Below are 20,118 nucleotides of genomic sequence, written 5' to 3' on the forward strand. Positions count from 1 at the left end.
CCCTGCATTGGAAGGCAAAGTCTTAACCACTGGACCACCAGGGAAGTCCCCCTTATAGGTTTCTGATTCTCATAATTCACTGTGAGAACTCAAGTGACTAAAGCCTGAGGAGGGCTGACCAGGGGCCTGGGTACATTAGCACACTTCACCATGACCTCTATCTAAGTGGACGTCCTTTCACCTGGATTGAACATGACCCTAGGCAGGCATGGATGTGACACTGAGTGGAAGCGGACACTGAGCTAGGCCCAGGGAGGGGCCCTGGCACATTCAGGCTCCTCTTGGTCTCCCAAGACCTAGGGAGGGGTGAGGAAGGCTTAGGGACAAGGAGAGAAGCCCCAGCTTCAGGGACCCAAAAAGGTGAGATTCTGATTCAGCCTCTCCTGGGACTCTGATGGGCTTGGGGTGGAGACACAGGGCAGCAAGACGCTGCACTCCTGGTGTTCATAGGTCAGAGGAAGGCCTAGGACATATCCCTTAACAGGAGACTACCAGGTCTGTGATCGGGGGGTGAGGTGGGCAGATGGAGTGGAAGGCAGAAGCTTAGAATAGTTTTTGGAGCAACACTGCCCTGGATTCACATCCCCACCTCACACTCACCCTTCCCTCCTTCAAGCTCAGTGTCCTGATGGGGAAAATGGGGATGAAGACAGCGCCTCCCTCACATGTATGGTTAGGATTCAACTAGATAATGCTGGGTAAAGGGCCTGGTGGAGGTCCAGGCACTTAGCAAGCGCTCAGTAAACCTCAGCTGTTAAGCATAACTGTTACGGGTAGGAATAGCCGATGCCCATGAGGTTACAGGAGCCCAGAGGACTGGCACCTGGCCCAGCCAGTGGGTGGGGAGCCGGGGCAGGGTAGGGGGGAGGCTTCCTGGAGAAAATGAGACTCAAGCTGAGTATTGGAAGACACACAGATGTTAACACGAAAAGGGAAGGGAAATCCAGGCAAAGGAAACACACTGAGAGAAGGCATAGAGGTGGGGTGAGAGGGAGAGTGCTCAGGAATGAGGCTGGAGAGGTATTCGGCCCCAGAGAGACCAGACTTGTTTGTTGGGATTAGAAAGTTGGACTGATCTTTCCTTTTTTTAAAAAACAAATTTATTTATTTTTGGCTGCATTGGGTCTTCGTTGCTGCGCGCGGGCTTTCTCTAGTTGTGGTGAGTGGAGGCTACTCTTCGCTGCGGTGCACAGGCTTATTTCAGTGGCTTCTCTTGTTGCGGAGCATGGGCTCTCGGCACGCGGGCTTCAGTAGTTGTGGTGCACAGGCTTACTAGTTGTGGCTCGCGGGCTAAGAGTGCAGGCTTAGTAGTTGTGGCGCACGGGCTTAGTTGCTCTGCAGCATGTGGGATCTTCCCGGACCAGGGCTCGAACATGTCGCCTGCATTGGCAGGTGGATTCTTAACCACTGCGCCACCAGGGAAGTCCCCTGATCTTTCCTTTGATAAGGGGTAGATATCAAGATCCTGATTTTATAGGCCAGGAAATATTCTCAGAGTCACTCGGCCGTAGAAAGAGACAGGGATCCTCAGCTACTTCTTTGAGTTACAGAAGAGGGAGCTGAGGCTCAGAGAGCGTAGTGACTCACCCATGTTGCCCAGCAAGGAAAGAGCAGAGCTGGGATTGGAACCCTAGTCTCCTGCCCCGCCCCCACTCTCTTTCCATGCCATCTTATCCCCCCAACACACACAGCTCCCTCCCATTGGAGCCTCCAGCCTCCATCTTCCCTTGCTTTCTGCACCTGCAGAGTCCCCTTCAATTAACAGGGAAACGTTTGCAGAGACTCCAGCTTTCGTGTCCCTGGATATTGAGATTAAACCTATATGCAAAGGGAGCACATGCAGGGGCTTCCCTGGTGGCACAGTGGTTAGGAATCCACCTGCCAATGCAGGGGACACGGGTTCGATCCCTGGTCCTGGAAGATCCCACATGCCGTGGAGCAACTAAGCCCGTGCGCCACAACTACTGAGCCTGCGCTCTAGAGCCCGTTCTCTGCAGCAAGAGTAGCCACCGCAATGAGAAGCCTGCGCACCGCAATGAAGAGTAGCCCCTGCTCACCACAACTAGAGAAAGCCCGCGCACAGCAACGAAGACCCAACGCAGCCAAAAATAAATAAATAAAATAAATAAATTAAAAAAAAAAAAAAAGGGAGCACATGCAAAGTGGGCTCCGCCATTCCGGAACCTGGATCTCTGCCATGATCTAAAAGAAACAAGAAAACGCCTCTCCAGCCAGCATCTGTGGAAGATGCAGTCCCTCTTCCCTGGTCTTCACACCCACCCTATTTCTCTGGTCTGTAGAGAGAACCCCGGGGGAGCAGGAAGGGGGGAACAGAGAGGAGCTATCACGGGGGCAGGATTGGGGCCTCTTTAGTAGAGAGGTTTGTGGAAACTTCTGCCCCTGAAAATTTTGAAATAATAGTAGCGGCAAGAAGCATGGAATAATCCAGCAATGGAGATGCCATATGTCTGTTCCTGTCCCGTAGAGAGTTCAGGAAAACTCCCCCACGGCTGTCCCTCCCCTCTCAGCCACAGGAGCCGGATCACACCAGCAGGAGGCCGGGGTCAGAGCTTCTTTGGATTTTCCAATGTAGTATTCATGTATATTCTGGTTTGTGGTGGAAGGAGCTCTAAAGAGGGGGATGAGGGTGGGACCAGGTGGGGAGAAAAGGCAAGAGCCACATAGGCTGCCTTGGGGGGCGGGGGGGAAAGGGAACATTCCCTCCTCAGTTAAATGGTATGGCAACACGGAGAGAACAGGCTCTTTTAGGGGTGTGTGTGTGGGTCTGTTAATTTCTTTTTCTCTGGTCATCCAGATAATACCTACTCATTGTAGAATATTTGGAAAGAAGCAGGGGAAAAAATTGCAGATAACCTTATCTCCCAGAGGTAACCATTTTACAGTTTAACATATTTTTTAAAATTTATTTATTTTATTTATTTATTTTTGGCTGTGTTGGGTCTTCGTTGCTGTGCACGGGCTTTCTCTAGTTTCGACGAGCAGGGGCTACTCTTCGTTGCGGTGCACGGGCTTCTCATTGCGGTGGCTTATCTTGTTGCGGAGCACGGGCTCTAGGCGCGCGGGCTTCAGTAGTTGTGGCACAAGGGCTCAGTTGTTGTGGCTCCCAGGCTCTAGAGCGCAGGCTCAGTAGTTGTGGCGCATGGGCTTAGTTGCTCTGGGGCATGTGGGATCTTCCCCGACCAGGGCTCGAACCTGTGTCCCCTGAATTGGCAGGCGGATTCTTAACCACTGCGCCACCAGGGAAGCCCATTTTAATGTTTTGTTTTTTGTTTTTTTTTTTAATTAATAGACTTTTACTTTTTTTTTTTTAAGTATTTGTTTATTTATTTATGGCTGTGTTGGGTCTTCGTTTCTGTGCAAGGGCTTTCTCTATTTGTGGCAAGCGGGGGCCACTCTTCATCGCAGCGCGCGGGCCTCTCACTATCGCAGCCTCTCTTGTTGCGGAGCACAGGCTCCAGACGCGCAGGCTCAGTAGTTGTGGCTCACGGGCCTAGTTGCTCCGCGGCACGTGGGATCTTCCCAGACCAGGGCTCGAACCCGTGTCCCCTGCATTGGCAGGCAGACTCTCAACCACTGCGCCACCAGGGAAGCCCAGATGTATTTTTAAGAAAAAATATTTTAAAGAGAATAGTCATCCACCCCCACCTTAATCCATCTGTTTCATTTTTCTAACTTCCCTTTCAAATTTAATCTATATGCAAAACACTACTGACATAGTCCTGCTTTCTAACCTTCACCTTCCAGTGTCAACATGAGTCCATGTTACCTCACAGCCTCTGCAACTGTCATTTTGTGGTTCCACAATGTACACGGCTTGTGTCATCAGCTTACTTTCCATTGTAAATAACACTGAAGAGAATATCTCCCCACTGGAGAGTCAGGGCCACAGACCGAGGAAGGAAACCAGGGGTCCCAGATCCTTTCCCCAGCTCCTCATTGAGAAAAACTACCTTCAGTTTATGAAAGTAGTCTGGAGGTGGGGTAAGTGTCCAAGGGACCCCCAGAGGCCAGTTAAAGAATCTGAGTCAGGAGTTCTAACTGATCTCTGAAGTACCTGTAAGATAGGGAATATGGGGGGCAGGGTTCAGGGGGTAAGGAGTGTGTTTCTGTGTAGATTTGCAGGGTAGAGACGGTGTGAGAAAAAGTGTGTGCCTGCGGGCGCCTCCTCTTACGGGTGTGTCTGCACAGCAGCGCCCTCTGCTGTCCCTGCTCCCCCAACAGTTCTGTACCGTTTACAGTTTGAAAGTCCTTCCCCCTAACCTTAGTCTGTCTTTCCCCATATTTCTTTTTCAGTTGTGCGGAGCACAATAAAATAGCATTCAAAGAGTTGAAAAACAATTCTTTAGGTCGACCCTATACCCATTGCCCAGACCTTTAGCCCTGATAAAAAAAACATATTCATCTGAGTAAATTTTAAAGATCTTATTGGCTTTATTCAGTGATTCATGAATTGGGCAGCATCCAACCTAGCAGATGGAAAGGAGCTGTACAAAACGAAAGACTTGTATAGGCAGAGGGAGCAGGAACAAGGAAGTTATACTAGACAAAAAAGCAGATTGGCTGTGGCAAGGTCACTTTCCTTTAGGGAACAGTAGGGGTCGTTCAGAATGAGTCAGATTACTTAACTAGTGCTGGTTAGGCAATTCCTGACTGATTTAAGATTCCATTTTGGGGAGAGATGAATCTAAGTTAAGTTTCAGGTGGGCGATGTGGGGCTAAGCATAAGTGACTCCATTTGTCTTGTTTTTAACAGCCCCCTTCAGGAGACTTCCAGGACACTACTATCATGTGCAACCTCATTTAATCTGAACTACTCTTAGGTGTCATAGGGAAACTGAGACAAGAAATTGAGAATGTGTCAGCAAGTCCCCTAAAGACCCCACCCTAGCCACTTCCTTCAGGAAGTGACTCCCTGGCCCTGGCTCACCCATGCCCTGGGAACAGACGAGGGTGTCAGAGCTACAGGTAGAAGCTGAGATTTAGCAAGGCTGCATAGATAGCTCACCTCCCCACCTCTGATAACGGCTCCACATGGATACCTGTGGGATGGTTAGATCAATCTGCCCTGACTCTTCTCTTATTGTGGCAACAGAGGATGGGGGTGGCCGTGGTTCTACTATAGTAAGTAACCCCAAAGTTAACCTTGAAGGGTACAGTTTATTTAATGACTCCCTTGTGGGATGGGTAGGGGCAGGGCCGCCTTCAAGGGCATGGGACTTGTATAGTTGCACAGGGGCTGCACTTGGTGTAATGTTCTGCTGTCGCCGTCTTGAAATTCTTAATTTTTGAACAAGAGGCTCTGCATTTTCATTCTGTAGCAGATCAGAGTTGGGGGCTGTAACGTGCAAGTCTTCTCACTGGATCTCCACACTCCCAGAGCTGGCCGGGAAGCAGCTGCGCAATGGCGCCTCGCAGAACCTGTGGACCAGCGGCCGCTTGTGGAGTCCTCGGCTGGCTTCGGTTCTGCTTTCTCGCAGGAAACGTTCCACACTCGCTTGCCCGAAACCCACGGCGCCGCGCTGCTGCCGCCCCTGCCCTCGAAGCCGGCAGTTCTACGTGCCGGTTCGCGCCTAGGCCTCCGGAGCGCGGCCGGCTCGGTGCAGAGCTGCGTGACTCTGAGGCGCGCGCCACTCCCAGCCCGAGCGCCGGCAACCCGGGTCAGCCTCCGCTGGGAGGTAGTGCCGGGCGCTTTCCGCAGGCTCGGCTCTCCTAGAACGTGCTGGACAGCACCAGCAGGCCCTGCGCTGCAGACTTCTGCCTCCACTATCTGGTTTCACACCGTGCCCGGGGCTGACGATCAGAAGGTGCAAGAAGGCCCCGAGCTGCGTGCGGTCCTGGAAGACCGTGCAGGGGCACAGCGGAAACGCAGGTGCGGCGGGACCCTCCCAGGGCTCGGTGGAGTGCACGAGCCCGGCGTGCTGGCTCTTCATTGTACCTTCTGAGCCCTCATTTCTGAACTAGACCCAGCTTCTTCGGGCTTCCCAGAATTACTACCATTGCGATCTACACCCTCAAGGGCAAAAAATCTGGACCGGGAGTTACGGTACTCTACATTGGGAACAGCTGGCACCTTCCTCCTTGCACAGTCTTTGGGAGGCACGGAATGGGGACGCCCACACGAGCTGGGGGTCACCCAGAGCCGAAGGAGGGCATATTCACTGTGTGAAAGGTACATGCGAGGAATTCTAGGGATTTTTCTCTCCTGCCTTGCAGGCAGCAGAGTCTGCACAGCTTGGATGCTTGTAAGGGGGTTGAGTCCGTGAAAACTGAGGGAGCATTCCCAGTCTCACCAAACAATTCACAAGACAGGTTTGGAGTGGGCAGGGGCTACGTCCATAATGTGTGAGCTCCTACCAGCCCCAGGACAGAGTATGAGATTCGAGTTTTGCCCACCTCTCCCGCGGTCCCTGGGTCTGGTCCCGTCATGGACATTCTCTCAGGCAAGCTCGGAGCTCCTGCGTGCCTCCAGTTCAAACCGGTGATGGTCTGAATTGTTGAGGCAGACGATGACCCATGCGGGTTATTGGACCAGTGTGAACATGCCCTGGAGTTCGGAGCGGATCCTGAGCAGGGGACGCGTCATCTCCTAGGGGGCGGAGGCCTTGGGGAACTTCAGCACCATGGGATGGACAGCACCCTGGAGGTGCAGGCCTAAGCCCGGTAGGGGCTGTGAGCGCCCAACTTCCCCACGGCGAGCTTTAGGGTGGGAAGCCAGGCGGAGGGACGGTCCGGATGGGGCCGAGCTCCCGGACCCGGGCCTCAAGCCCCAGAGGCTGTGTGGGGCTTGGGGCCAGTGCTCGGAGGATAGGGCCCGAGTTTGAGGTCCCTGATGAGGGGGAAGGAGGCGGGGAGGGAGCCAGAGCCGAGCTAGCCTGGGAAAGCTGGTGTTCCAGAACCGCGGAGCCGACGGCTGAAGGCGAGTCCTGGTCAACCCCCCTTGAGCCTCCATCCGGTTCGCTTGGAATTCCAGTGTAGACGCTGACTCTGGTGTTCTTCGCAACAGATCTCTGGCATTCGCAGGCCCAGGTATGCAGCCTCCACTACCCGCCCCCGATTAAAAAGAAAGATAAGGGCATCTCTTGAAGGGAAATGGAGGTGTGGGAGGGCTACTCCAGGGGAGGGAGGCAGAGCACTCGGCAGAGCTGACCTGGTGACCGCGAGGAAAGTTACAGACTTCGAGGAACCGTATAAATGACCCTTCATAGGGTTCAGATTACACACCTCACGGGAGCAGAGCCGCCTCCCTGAAGCCGAACCGTCCCCAGCGCCTCCGGGGGCCAGTCGTAGGGCGTCCCTGTCGGACTGCAGCCCCCGGACTGAGCGGACAAAGGCGGAGGGGGAGGCAGTTGGGATGGGTGGCAACTTGTGGCTTTGGGAGGGCAAGCGCGCAGGTGGCGCGGGAAACCTGACAGGTGCCCCCCTCCCCATCCCGGGGCCAGGATGAAACCCAGGGCTCCCACTAAACATGACTCTATCTAGACACCACGCCCATCCCCTGAACTTGCATTTAAGGCACCTGTCACACCCCACTAACTCATCTCTGGCCACAGCCACTCCGCAGGCAGTCCCAGGGTTCCACCTCCTCGCTATTTCGGCCTCCTCGAATTTCTGATTCCACCCATTCGGAACACCCTTCCTAGTCAGGCTTGAAGATCCCCTCTCTCCTGAAATGTCCTAGTTCCAACACCTCCAACCGGGCAGCATGTGCCGGGTCCTCTCCTCTGCCCAGGCTCCCTGCTCTTGTGGCAGATGTCACTCTGCGGGTCTCTCCTCTCTACCCTGGTCAGTCTCTCTCAACCCCAAGGCCCTGAGTTTTCTCAGGTCAGGAACCGGCTTGGCTTCTCCTACAGCAGCACTACACAGTAGGAGCTCCACAAATGTTTGTCAGTGAAGGAGGCTTGTCTTGCTTTACTCAGCGTGGGTAGCATGGACTGAGGAAAGGTGGGCTCCTGAGGGCCAGTGGCTCAGGATTGCCCCGGGGAGAGTCTCGGTGAAATGACTGCCCCCCTGATCCAGCCGCTGGTCCCAATCTGGGTTTATCCAGTTGTAGGATGTATTGGCAGTGTTATGAAAATGACATGACGGGGGAGAACCTTAGGGTCTCGGGCGTTCTGAATTTATTTTACAGATAGGGCTACAGGCCCAGAGACAGGGCTGTAATTTGTCCCAGGTCACATAGCAAGGAAAGGGAGGGCCAATGTCAGAGGTTTTTTAACGATGAACAGATGGGGGAAATCAATTTCCAGCCCCAGAAAACTGAACTGGGGAAAACCTGGCTGCAGTGTGTGTTATTGCTCAAAAAGCTTCAGCTTTCCAACCCTGGCCTGGCAGGATGGCTCCTGCAAAGAAGGGTGGTGAGAAGAAGGGCTGGTCTGCCATCAACTAGGTGGTGGCCAGAGAATACACTATCAACATTCACAAGCACATCCATGGAGCAGGTTTCAAGAAGTGTGCCCCTCAGGCACTCAAAGAAATCCGGAAATTTGCCATGAAGGAGATGGGGACTCCAGATGTACGCATTGACACTAGGCTCAACAAAGCTGTCTGGGCCAAAGGAATAAGGAAGGTCCCATACTATCTCTGTGTGTGGTTGTCCAGAAAACATAATGAAGATGAAGATTCACCAAACAAGCTCTATACGTTGGTTACCTATGTACCTGTTACCACTTTCAAAAATCTACAGGCAGTTAATGTGGATGATAACTTACTGCTGATTGTCCAATCACGTTATAGACACCCCCCTCCCCCCCAAAAAAAGCTTCAGATGTCCCTGGCCAGGGTGAGACCACTGACATCATCCAGAAACACACAGGCGCTGATCCCGGGTTTGCTGGGCCAGGATAAACGAGGGACTGTAGAGACCGTTTTTGTCCCACTCATTCATTTTATAAGACCCAGAGAGAATAGATCACCGGCCCCAAGCCACACCGCGAGGTAGGGAGAGGGCCTGGGATAGTGTTCTTCTCGGACCTGAACTGTTCATGGACAATTTCCTTCCACGCGAAGGAACCTCGCCCTCCCAGACACGCATGAGGCAACCACCTAGCAAGGTCCTCCAACTTAGCAAGGTCTCTGCCTCGGCCCAGGGACCTGCCACCGATCGAGTGCACGACGCTCTACTTCTAGTCTTGAGTAAAAAGCAGGAGCAATCGATTGGTTTCCCTGCCCGGCGTCGCCGAGCACTGATTGGCTCTGGTTTCGAACGGGGAGCAAGGCTGGGGCGGAGCGGTGGGAGGGGCTTGGCGCCGAGCCTGAAGGTTCTGGAGCAGTAGGAGAGCAGTCCTGTGCAACAGGTACTCGGAGCCCAGAAGCGCTGTCCCGTCTCCAGGTGCTCAGTGAGTGCAGGAGGCCGGGCAGGGGCCGGGGGTCCCATTCCTCTTCACCGCCATGGGGTCTAAGTCCCGTCCAGTCCGCCTTTTAAATCGCCCTCAATCTGGCGCCTCCTTGCCGCGCTCAGAGGCCCTTCCGAGGCTCGCAGGCTCTATTGGCTCCGTCGCTAAAATTCACCCATCTTATAACCGCTCCTTCAGTCTCGATTTTAAAGTAGTTGTTTTCGAAAGAAGTCATTTGCAAGCGGCCCTCCCGTGCTGAAAGCAGGGCTGGGGGTCTAGGTTCGCGAACCCCTCTCTACACCCCTGGCCTCTGGGGTTCTGCCTTCAAGCACATTCCCGTTCTTTCTTGGTTGCCCGTAATAACACAAAACGGTGGCCTTGGAACATTTACTCACCTGGTCACCATTTCCTCAGCTGGAAAGGGAGACAAGTTAGAGTAATAAGATTTGGAATAACAGCGGCAACAAAAACCACAACAGCAAAAAATGTTACTAAATGCAATGCCATTTGAGAGATCAAGCTGTCAACAAAAAACACTCAATTCTCAGGAAGGGGGGGGGGTGGGGAGGGGGAAGGAAGGTGACTCTGGAAAATTCCTAGATGTACTGATACAAATAATCCAAACCTAGATCCAAGAAGTGCAGGCCCAGCCGGTTTAGGGACAGCCGTTTTCCCAGCTTCCCCTGGGGATTCCTGGGCTTTGCTGCCTGCCCTTTACAGTGGAGTCACAATCACACACAAGCTCCCTGAGGCAGTGCTCTGATGGATGTGACCCCAGCCCAGCTGTGTCCTACCATCTGGATAGTGTAATCACTGAGGCTGCCCCAGGGAAGCTGGAAGCAGGCCAGAAGCATCAGTTTCCTCTGAAGGCCCCTCGTATTCATGGAGGTGTGGTCCAGGGCCAGCCCCAGAGGCCAGAGGCAGATTATTGCCCCCAGGAGCCTGGTCTGCACTGGGGGCAGTGGCAAGGACCTCACGGAACAGAGGGCCTGGAAGAAGGGATTCTCCTTCACTCCTTCAGTCCTTTGACCTTAAAAAAAATTCTCTATACTCCAATAAAAGTTTTACAAAATTCTCTATAACTTTAGATTTTCCAGCCCTCTAAATAGAAACTTGGAAGCAAAACTCTGTTTTAACATTTTCCAGCACCTGACTGCAAACAGCTGGAGTCCTTTAACTGGACTGGCTCAGTGTGACTGCACTGGCCTTGTATTACCCGTGTCACTTTTTCACTCTTACAACCTTGCAGTGTGGGTGGAATCACCCCATTTTATACACGAGGAATGCAAGGCTCAGAGAGGTTCAGCTGAGAAGCCACTCAGCTAGCAGTGGCAGAGCCAGTATTCTGACTCAGGTCTGTCTGATGTCAAAGTCTCTCTGTTGCCCCCCGCTCCCTTCCCAGGCCAGACAGTTAGATGCTCACTTTCCGCGTCCAGCCTCTGGTGTGTTTCTAAGTTAACCAGGAACCAGTGGCTAATAATTTCCTCCTGAAACTGAAAAGGTGGAACAATGAAAGTATCATTAGAGCAATCACTGTTGCTGCATTGATGCTGCAGCTTTGCTTAAAAGTTTGAAATGTGGGAGTTCCCTGGCAGTCCAGTGGTTAGGACCCGGCACATTCACTGCCGAGGGTGTGGGTTCAATCTTTGGTCGGGGAACTAAGATCCCACAAGCCGTGCGGCATGGTGAAAGTTTGAAATGTATTTTACTTTTTTATGAGGGCTGTATCATGCTTTTTCATAAAGGTTAAGTTCTACACTCAGGACAAATAAAAAAGTTGTTTAAAAAAAATCCCTCAAACTGCCCTCAAGCTTGGAGAAATACCTACACTTTGAAGAGGCAGATGGGAGCTGAGACTTGCTGAGGGGCTGAGGGCCCAGCAGAGTCATGCCTCCCGCCTCAAGCTCAGTCCTGGAGAGGAAAGGAGTGAACTACCTGCACCTTTTGAAATGCTTTCTTTCTCGTTTATTTTATTTTTTAAAAATTTATTTATTTGTTTTTATTTGTGGCTGCTTTGGTCTTTGTTGCTGCGCGCAGACTTTCTCTAGTTGCGGCGAGCGGGGGCTACTCTTCATTGTGGTGCGTGGGCTTCTCATTGCAGTGGCTTCTCTTGTTGCAGAGCACGGGCTCTAGGTGCACGGGCTTCAGTAGTTGCGGCACGCAGGCTCAGTAGTTGTGGCTCGCGGGCTCTAGGGCACAGGCTCAGTAGTTGTGGCACACAGGCTTAGTTGCTCCACGGTGTGTGGGATCTTCCGGGACCAGGGATCGAACCCGTGTCCCCTGCATTGGCAGGCAGATTATTAACCACTGCGCCACCAGGGAAGTCCAAAATTAGTTCATTCTTAGAAGTAGAATTACTGGGGTCCAAGTTATGAAGATTAAGCTTCTTGGTGCATACTGCCACAGAAGTAATAGGAGAGATTATGCCCAATATATATACATGCCCCAGTCAAGTTGACATATAAAATTAGGCATTGCAGGGGTGAATTACTGATACATGCTACAACATGTATGAAACTTGAAAACATTATGCTAAGTGAAAGAAGACAGTCACAAAGGACCACATATTGTATGTTTCCATTTATATGAAATGTCCAGAATAGGCAAATCTATATAGATAGAAAGTCTCTGTAGTGGTTGCCTAGGGCAAGGAGGATGGATGGATTTGGAGGTGATGACTGAGGGGTGTAGGGTTTCTTTCTGGGGCAATGGGAACGTTCTAAATTTACCATGGTGGCGTTTGCACAGCTCTGTGGGTATAATTAAAGGCATTGAATAGTACACTTTAAATGGATGAATTGTATGTTATGTCAATTATATCTCAATAAAGCTGCTAAAAATATAGCAGTCATTCATTTTAGCCAAAAGAGGGGTATGCTTGATATTTTATGGGTGGCAGCACAGTGACCTTATTTTTGTCCGTGCTTAGACAAAATTATGAAGGAGCCTTATTTTGTCTCATTTTATCATGGTCTCAGAATAACCTTGACTGAGGTTGGTATTCTGTGATTGTTTATGTCTGACAGAAAGAGAAAATGACCTGGCTCTGAGTGTCTGAGGTCCAACTGTGAACGTCAGATCAGTTCTGGATGTCAGGGGCTGCTTTTTCTTTTCCTCAGCAGACACTGGGAACCTCAGCTGGTCCCCCAGGGGCCCACAGGAATGTGAATAAACATACTTGGAAGGTCCACAGAAGCTCTGGTCCCAGCCTCCTGCTGGTGTGAGCCTGGGCTCCCGTGCCTGGGATCTGGGAGGTGGGGACACCAGGCCTGAAGAGAACATGTGTCACCTGATTTTTTGTGCTTGTTATGTTTGTTGCTATTGCAAAATATTTAAAGGCAGAAGTTTCCTGCACTGGCTCTGCCAAGGAGGCCCCCCAACATATTCCAGTGACCATGTCCAGCTCCCTCCCTGCTCTGTTTCCTCCCCCAGGACTCCCTCAGTAGCTCAGGGAGGACTTGTAGGGTGGGGGTGAAGGGGATGGGAGAGGGGCTGCAGCTTTTTCAGGCTTGGCAAGAAAGGGACTTTTCCTGTCTCTGCCTGCTCTCCGTTGCAGAGATCCGGACTGAGAGTTCAGGCTATTGATTAAACTTTATTTGTGTTGGGTTTATCTCAACAGACACCAAGGGGTATCCGGAGTCCCTGCAGACCCTTGCTGGTATCAGCTGCCCATCAGAGGACGCAGAGGACAGGATCCAGTAGGGGCTGGGTTCCCACTGAGAAGGCGGCAGCGGAATGGCATGGAAGGAGCACTAGCAGGGGGCAGAAGCCTAGGGTTTGAATTCCAGCCCTACTCCCTTCCTGCAGGAGACGGAAGGGCTTATTCCTAAGGAGAGCCACTCTTGTCTGGGCTTTCTCTCCTATTAACTCAAAGAGGTGGTTGAGCTCCATCGTTTAGGGTCCAGTGACCCCTAACCTGTTTCCTCCCCTATAAAATCAGTGATCCCAACAAATAAGCTCACCCCTCTGGCTCCACGGACCTCCTCTCCAGTCTCACCTCTCAATGTTCCAGCCTCTCACCAGATGGTCTGTACACCCTACCTCTGTGCCTTCTCTCATTCTGTTCCCTGTGCTTGGATTGCCCTTCTTTCCTTCTTTGGTTAAAGTCTGCTCATTTCGAAAGACTGAGGTCAGTCGTCACCTCCTCCAGGAAGCCTTCCCCAATCTCCTGCCTACTGGCTGCGTTAGAAGCCTGATTGATACTCTTCTGCTCAGTACCTCTGGGCCTAAGGTTCTGCTTTGGGGTGTGTGTTGTTGGCCCTTCCCTGAGCTGTCAGGACCAAGAGTGTGGGCCTCACTCCCCTGTGTTTCTTCCCCATGTCCAGTATGGGTCCAGGCAGAAATGAATCTAAATCTTACATTATCTGGGGCGGGGGAGGGATAAATTAGGAACTTGGGGTTAACATATACATGCTATTATATGTAAAACAGATAAACAGCAAGGCCCTACTGTATAGCACAGGGAAATATATTCAATGCCTTTTTTTTTTTGGCCAAGCTGTGTGGCTTGCGGGATCTTAGTTCCCCAACCAGGGATTGAACCCAGGCCCTGGCAGTGAATGTGCCGAATCCTAACCAGTGGACTACCAGGAATTCCCTCAAGATCTTTCATAACTCATAATGGAAAAGAATCTGAAAAAGAATATGTATATATTATATATATAACTGAATCACTTTGCTGTACACCTGAAACACTATAAATCAACCATACTTCAATTTTAAAAAAATCTTACATTACCTGGTCTGTATATATCCTCCCCATTGTAACCTTCCTCTCACTGCTTCCCATTCCCATTACTGGGTCTTGGTGGTCCAGGAATACCCTGCCCTGTACCTGGGGCCCCAGGGACAACAGGGTGATTGAACTCTTGTATTGGGGACCACACAGACCGACTATCCCCTACTGAGTCAACCCAAGGGCTCTTTTCTAGAAATGCTGGGTCCCTGCCCAGGAGGGACAGGTTTCTGACTTGAGGTTGTGAGTTAACACCTGGGTTTGGCCCAAGGCACAGTGCAGGAGACAGAGCCTGGCACACCTACCCCGAGGCCCAAGCCTTCAGTGACCTCTCTGTAAAATGGCCTCTGAGCAGGTTAAAAAGCCAGTGCATATAAAGCGCTTGGTGCCATGCCTGACACATGCTCAGGGCACCCCGGAAGTTAGCTGTATTACTTGTGGGAAGGGGTTTACTGGGGTAGCTGCCTGCCTCTCACTGGCATCACTGGCATCCGTTCCCACAGGGGCAGGGGCAGTGTTGAAGACCGGCAGGGGGAGGACAGAGGCCCCTGGGGTGGCCACAGGGCCACTGAGTGGCAGCACCACAGCTGGTACAAGAACATATTGTAGAAGCCTGATGAAGAGTGGCAAACTGGTCAAAGGGAACCACCTGCCGGGGCCTCACTTGTGACTTAGCACGTTTACTTTCATAAGACCTTCTCTGTCTGTGAACCCAGGCTGCCAACATCCATGTCTAAGAGCATTGAGCTCCTGTAGTGTGCCAGCCCTGGGCCAGGTACTGGAGGTGGGAGGGTCGGGGAGAGCGATGAACAGTGCATCTTTCAGGCCTTCTGGGGGCTCTCAGTCCCCTGGAAGAGACAGTCAAAGAGACAGATGGGGACGGGAGGGTGAGAAGTGCTGTCACTGAGGGCAGTGCTGGGGGTGGTGGGGACAGAGGGGGGATGCCAAACACGGGAAACAGGAGAGTGCATCTCTGAGATCTGTGTCAAGCAGTGGAGTGGCCCAGGCCTCCGCTCCTGGACAAAGCCTGAACTTCCCCAGAATGCAGAGCACGTGGGCTGTGCAGACTGTGATCACCTCCCACCATCCGCTCACCAGACCAGGGCTGGACTTGGCCAGAGGCCCACACAGCTAGTTTCAGTGGCTCTCTGGTGGTTTTAAGTTTAATTTATTTGAGGAATTCCCTGACAGTCCAGTGGTTAGGACTCTGCCCTTTCATTGCCAAGGGCACGGGTTCAATCCCTAGTCAGGGAACTAAGATCCCACAAGCCCCGTATGGCACAGCAAAAAAAAAAAACAACTTTGTTTGTGTCTAAGTAATACAGGCAGGTGGTTGAAAAGAAAAAGAGTACTGTGAGGCTTATAACAGCGTCCTCCTCCCACATGTTCCAGGGCAGTTCCCTACTTTGAGAGGCAGCTGCTTTCGGATTGTTCTGTGGCTTTTGGAGCATGTATGTCCATATCTTTAAATCATATGCTTCTGTTGTTACTCACTGAGTTTAAAATTTTAGACATCTGTTCACTTCCTACTTTGATGAGGATTTAGCCTTTACTTTCTTTCCCTACAGTCTCGATATTATTTTATCACAATTTCTGATTAAGTTAATTTGCAATGTCTTTATTATTATTATATTATTATTATTATTATTATTATTATTATTATTATTATTTTGGCTGTGCCATGCGGCTTGCAGGATCTTAGTTCCCTGACCAGGGATCAAACCTGGGTCCCAGCAGTGAGCGCCAAGTCCTAACCACTGGACCACCAGGGAATTCCCTTCATTATTATGATCATGTAAGTGTTGTTCACAGCAGAGTCTCATAATGCAATAGAACTGAATTTCCTATGTTGTAAAATGTTTTGTTTTTTCCTGTAGTTAATAGTTAACTTATTTTTCACTTGCTTAGTTTCTTTTATAGCTCATACATTTTATGTCATATTTAAGAACTCTTTCCCAAACGCTTTATCACCCCTTTGTTTTCTTCTAGAATTTTATAGTTTACCTTCTTACGTTTATTTTTATTTATTTTTTAATATTTATTTATTTATTTTTGGCTGCGCTGGGTCTTAGTTGCGGCACACGGGATCTTTGCTGCGACATGCGTGATCTTTTAGTTACGGCATGCGAGCTCATAGTTGTGGCATGCAGCCTTCTTATTTACGGCATGCGGACTTCTTAGTTTCAGCATGTGGACTCTTAGTTGCGGCATGCGTGCGAGATCTATTTCCCCAACCAGGGATTGAACCCGGGACCCCTGCAATGGGAGTGCAGAGTCTTACCCACTGGACTACCAGGGAAGTCCCCCTCCTTACATTTAGGTCCATGATCCATTTTGAGTTAATTTTTCTATGTAGCATAAGATTGTAGTTGAATTTTTTTTTTTAAGTGCATATGTCAATTTGTTGAAAAGCTTGTTCTTCCCCCCTATTGAATTGCTTTGGCACATTTGTCAAAAATCAGTTGACTGGGAATTCTCTGGTGGTCCAGTGGTTCGGACTCCATGCTTCCACTGCAGGGGGCATGGGTTCGATCCCTGGTCGAGGAACGAAGATCTGCAAGCCGCATGGTGTGGCCGATAAAAAAAAAGGAAAAAATCAGCTGACCATATGGTATAGTCCTATTTCTGGATTCTCTATTCTGTTTCTATACACCTATTATTAATTCATTCCCGACCTGACCACAAGAGCCAGCAAACATCCACTGATCATGCTGGCAATCACGGCACGTCCCTCCAGCTCCCTTTCCCCTACAGACATCCTGGAGACTCTCAGACCTCATGCTCCTGTTTGGATTGGGAGCTGCCTAGTGCTGCTGTCACGTAACTGTCACCCAAGAGCATCTCTACACCTTCGTCTGGGGAGCCCCAGGCCCCTCTCCTATAACAGGTCCTCTTTTTCTGGATCTGGATCCCAGGGCTTCCTCATCCTGTTTTTTTTTTTTTTTTTTTTTTTTTTAGATCTTTTGGCCAGGACATGGCTATTTCCCAACCAGGGATCGAACCCGTGCCTCCTGCATTGGAACCGCGGAGTCTTAACCACTGGACTACCAGGGAAGTCCCGGCTTCCTCATTCTTAGTTCACTTCTTTGTGTTTGTGGTGGAGCATATTCTCTGGCAGTTTCCTGGTAGAGGCACATGGAAGGTAAATTTTTGAGACCTTGAACATCTAATGATATTTTCTTTCTACCTTCACGTTTGGTTGATATTTGAATGGATAGGTAATTCTATGTTGGAGATAATTTTCCCTCCAAAGTTTGAAGTTTTCTTCTGTATTCTTCTAGTGTGCTGTAACAATTCATAGTCCCTAGTGTGTGACTACTTTTTTTGCAGAAAGTTTTCAGATCTCGTTATCTGTAAGTACTGTTAAAATTGCCAGTGCTGTGCCTTGTGTGATATCATTGTGTGGGTATGTGGTATGAGTCCCTTCACCCTGTCAACTCATGCTCTTCCATTACGGGGATTAAAAAAATAGTTCTAAAAATTTCCTCCCTACCATTTTCTCTTTCTAGAACTCCTACTAATATGAAGTTTAATCATCTTAGTTTCTTATCTGTTTTTTAAAAATCCATTCTGTAACTCTCTGGGAAATTTTTCTCAAACTTAGCCTCCGATTCTGCCTGTTTTGAGGGGATGAGAGTATACAGAATTGGGGATGGGGGCAGAAGAGGGGACGGGGACCACCCTGGAGATGTGTATGGGGCATTGTTACTGCTCTGTACACTGCCCGGTGTGATGTTCCCAACCTCGCCCCCGGTAATCCAGACTGTGGAATTCTAGTTCACATGGATGCCCAATCATTCAATTCGGCAGGATCCCTGCCACACTGGCCTTTAGAGAAACTCTTTCTCGGTGGTCCCCTGCAGTGGCCCCTCCGCTGCCCTCACTCTGACAGGCCTGCTGGATGTGTTTGGACTCACATTCTTCCCCAACAAGAGCCTGGCACAGCTGTGGCTCTCCTACTGCAATGAGAAGCTTAGGCAGCACTTCTGGCTCACCACCTGAGGGCCCAGCACGTGCGGAAGGTGTCAGCACTTCCACCAGGCCCCCTACCCTTCTCCCAGAGTTTGCCCAGCAGCCCCCTTCCTTCTTTGGATGCTGTTCATGTCCTTGCCATGGCTGTGGGGCCAGCCAAGGTCGGGCATGTTGACCCTCAGGCCACAGGAGCCCTCCTCACGTCCTCCTAGGATTCTGTTGTTGAGAGTCTGGAGTGGTCGTTTGTTACTTACCGTGGTAACCAGAGCTGTTTGGCTTTGACGGAGGGGACCGCCATTAGCATCGGCTCCTTGCCGGGTGAAGTGGAGATCACGTGACAGGAAGGAGGGTGTTGCAATAAGCTGAACATCAGAAAGTTGGGGGAATTACCTAGCAGACCAGTGGTTAGGACTCGGAGCTTACACTGCCATGGCTCCAGGTTCAAGCCCTGATCAGGGAAGCTAGATCCAAAAAAAAAAGAAAAAAAAGTTGGACTTTCTCTGGGGCTTTGGTGGCTGTCCCATGCCTTCTCTGCCCCTATTTTCCCATCTGCCTAATGGGTTTGCTAATATCCACTTTGCTCTCTTGGGGTCACTGTGATGCCTAGGGCAACATTAGTTATTAATCCATTGCCATGGGGGCTACAGTATGGGGCCCATGTGTTGGGGGATGGGGTTAGACCTTCTCATTCTGTGGTTGACTGTCCACTGCCGTCCCACACAGGTATGTCCCTTCAAGGGGCTAAGCGGCACTGGCCATCTTCAGGCACTCATCCAGGGTGCACCAGCAGGCACCCTGAATAAGGAGAGGGGTCAAGCAACTTGATTCACCATGCAGCACAATTTTAAGAATCCTCGTTCTGGGATGACTCAACAATCCTGAGGCTGCCGCCTGCTCTTCCTCATGGTGTGAACTCAACCCTGCCACCGTGCATTGTCCCCTGGGGCTCTTTGAGCCACATCCAGCCAGAATGCACTATATACCGTGGAGAACCTTAAACTGGAGTTGCGTGGCAGTTGTGGGCACTGAACTTGGGTACTTTCACGCATCTGAGGAGACCAGGGCATGACATTTGCTTTTGCCAAATGAGTGCTGGCCACAGAGTCAGCTCCTCTGGAGTACCCTTTTAAAACTCTCTAGCCTAGACCTGTACTTCTCTCTCCCAGCCTGAACTGAGGCTCGGCTGATGCTAAGGAGGTACGACTGGGTCCTGGGCTGCCACGATAGCTCTGTGGGGTCCTGGGGTGAGCCAGAACATGGTAGGTCCAGTGTGGGCTTGGTCCTGGACACCAGTGGCTACTCCTTCTGGCATCTTACCAGCCCTCTTTTCTGGACTAATTTCTGCCTTGTACCCAGCTTCTTCATGCTGCCCAGTATCACTGCCATCACAATTATGCTCAAGTCACTGGGCAACCGTGTCATTTACCCCTTCGAGGGCAAGATTCTAGACTCCCAAGTTGCAGAGCCCTTCACTGGGGACACCTGATCTCCCCTGCCTGCCTGGACGTTGGGTTGGGGGGAGGGGTTGTGAACATCCACGGAAGTTGAGGGTCATCCAGAATGGAGGGAGAGGCATCTTCACTACAGGGAATGTGTATGGGAGGAATTCCTGGGATTGTCTCACCCCACCCCCTTCAGGTAGCAGGGCCTGCTGGGTTTGGATGCAAGTGGGAAGAATTGAGTTCCTGGAAAGTAAACGGACCCTCGTCTGGGCCCAGTCTCCCCATATGACTCATAGGACAAGTCAGGAGGGGTCAGTGGAGATGCCCATAGTTTTACTGGTTCCAGGATGGAGCACAGGAATTGACTACTGTCCACTCTCCCTGGGCCTCCTCATGGACAAACTTGCTCCCCCTGGGCCTCCTCATGAAAGCTCGGGCCCCCGAGGCGATTCCAGTTTAAACCCGCTAGGCAGACAAGGATCCTTGTGGATTATTAGGACAGTATGGACGAGACCTGGAGCCTGCCAGGTTGGGAAGGATCTCTGTTCTCAGTTGTCAGGGCGCGGGACGCTTCAGCACCGTGGGCTGGACAGCGCCTTCGGAGCAGGCGAGCGGC

At 51.0% G+C, this 20,118-nt stretch overlaps 1 protein-coding gene and 1 pseudogene across 2 annotated transcripts in view; both read left to right on the plus strand.

The window, feature by feature from the left end:
- ZNHIT3 (zinc finger HIT-type containing 3) overlaps positions 1–20,118 on the plus strand; it is a 43,008-nt gene that overhangs the window by 3,691 nt on the left and 19,199 nt on the right. The window lies entirely within an intron of this gene.
- LOC137755566 (large ribosomal subunit protein eL31-like) lies at positions 8,354–8,959 on the plus strand (annotated as a pseudogene).

Source organism: Eschrichtius robustus, chromosome 20, assembly GCF_028021215.1.
Source record: "Eschrichtius robustus isolate mEscRob2 chromosome 20, mEscRob2.pri, whole genome shotgun sequence".
Classification (NCBI taxonomy): Eukaryota; Metazoa; Chordata; class Mammalia; order Artiodactyla; family Eschrichtiidae; genus Eschrichtius; species Eschrichtius robustus.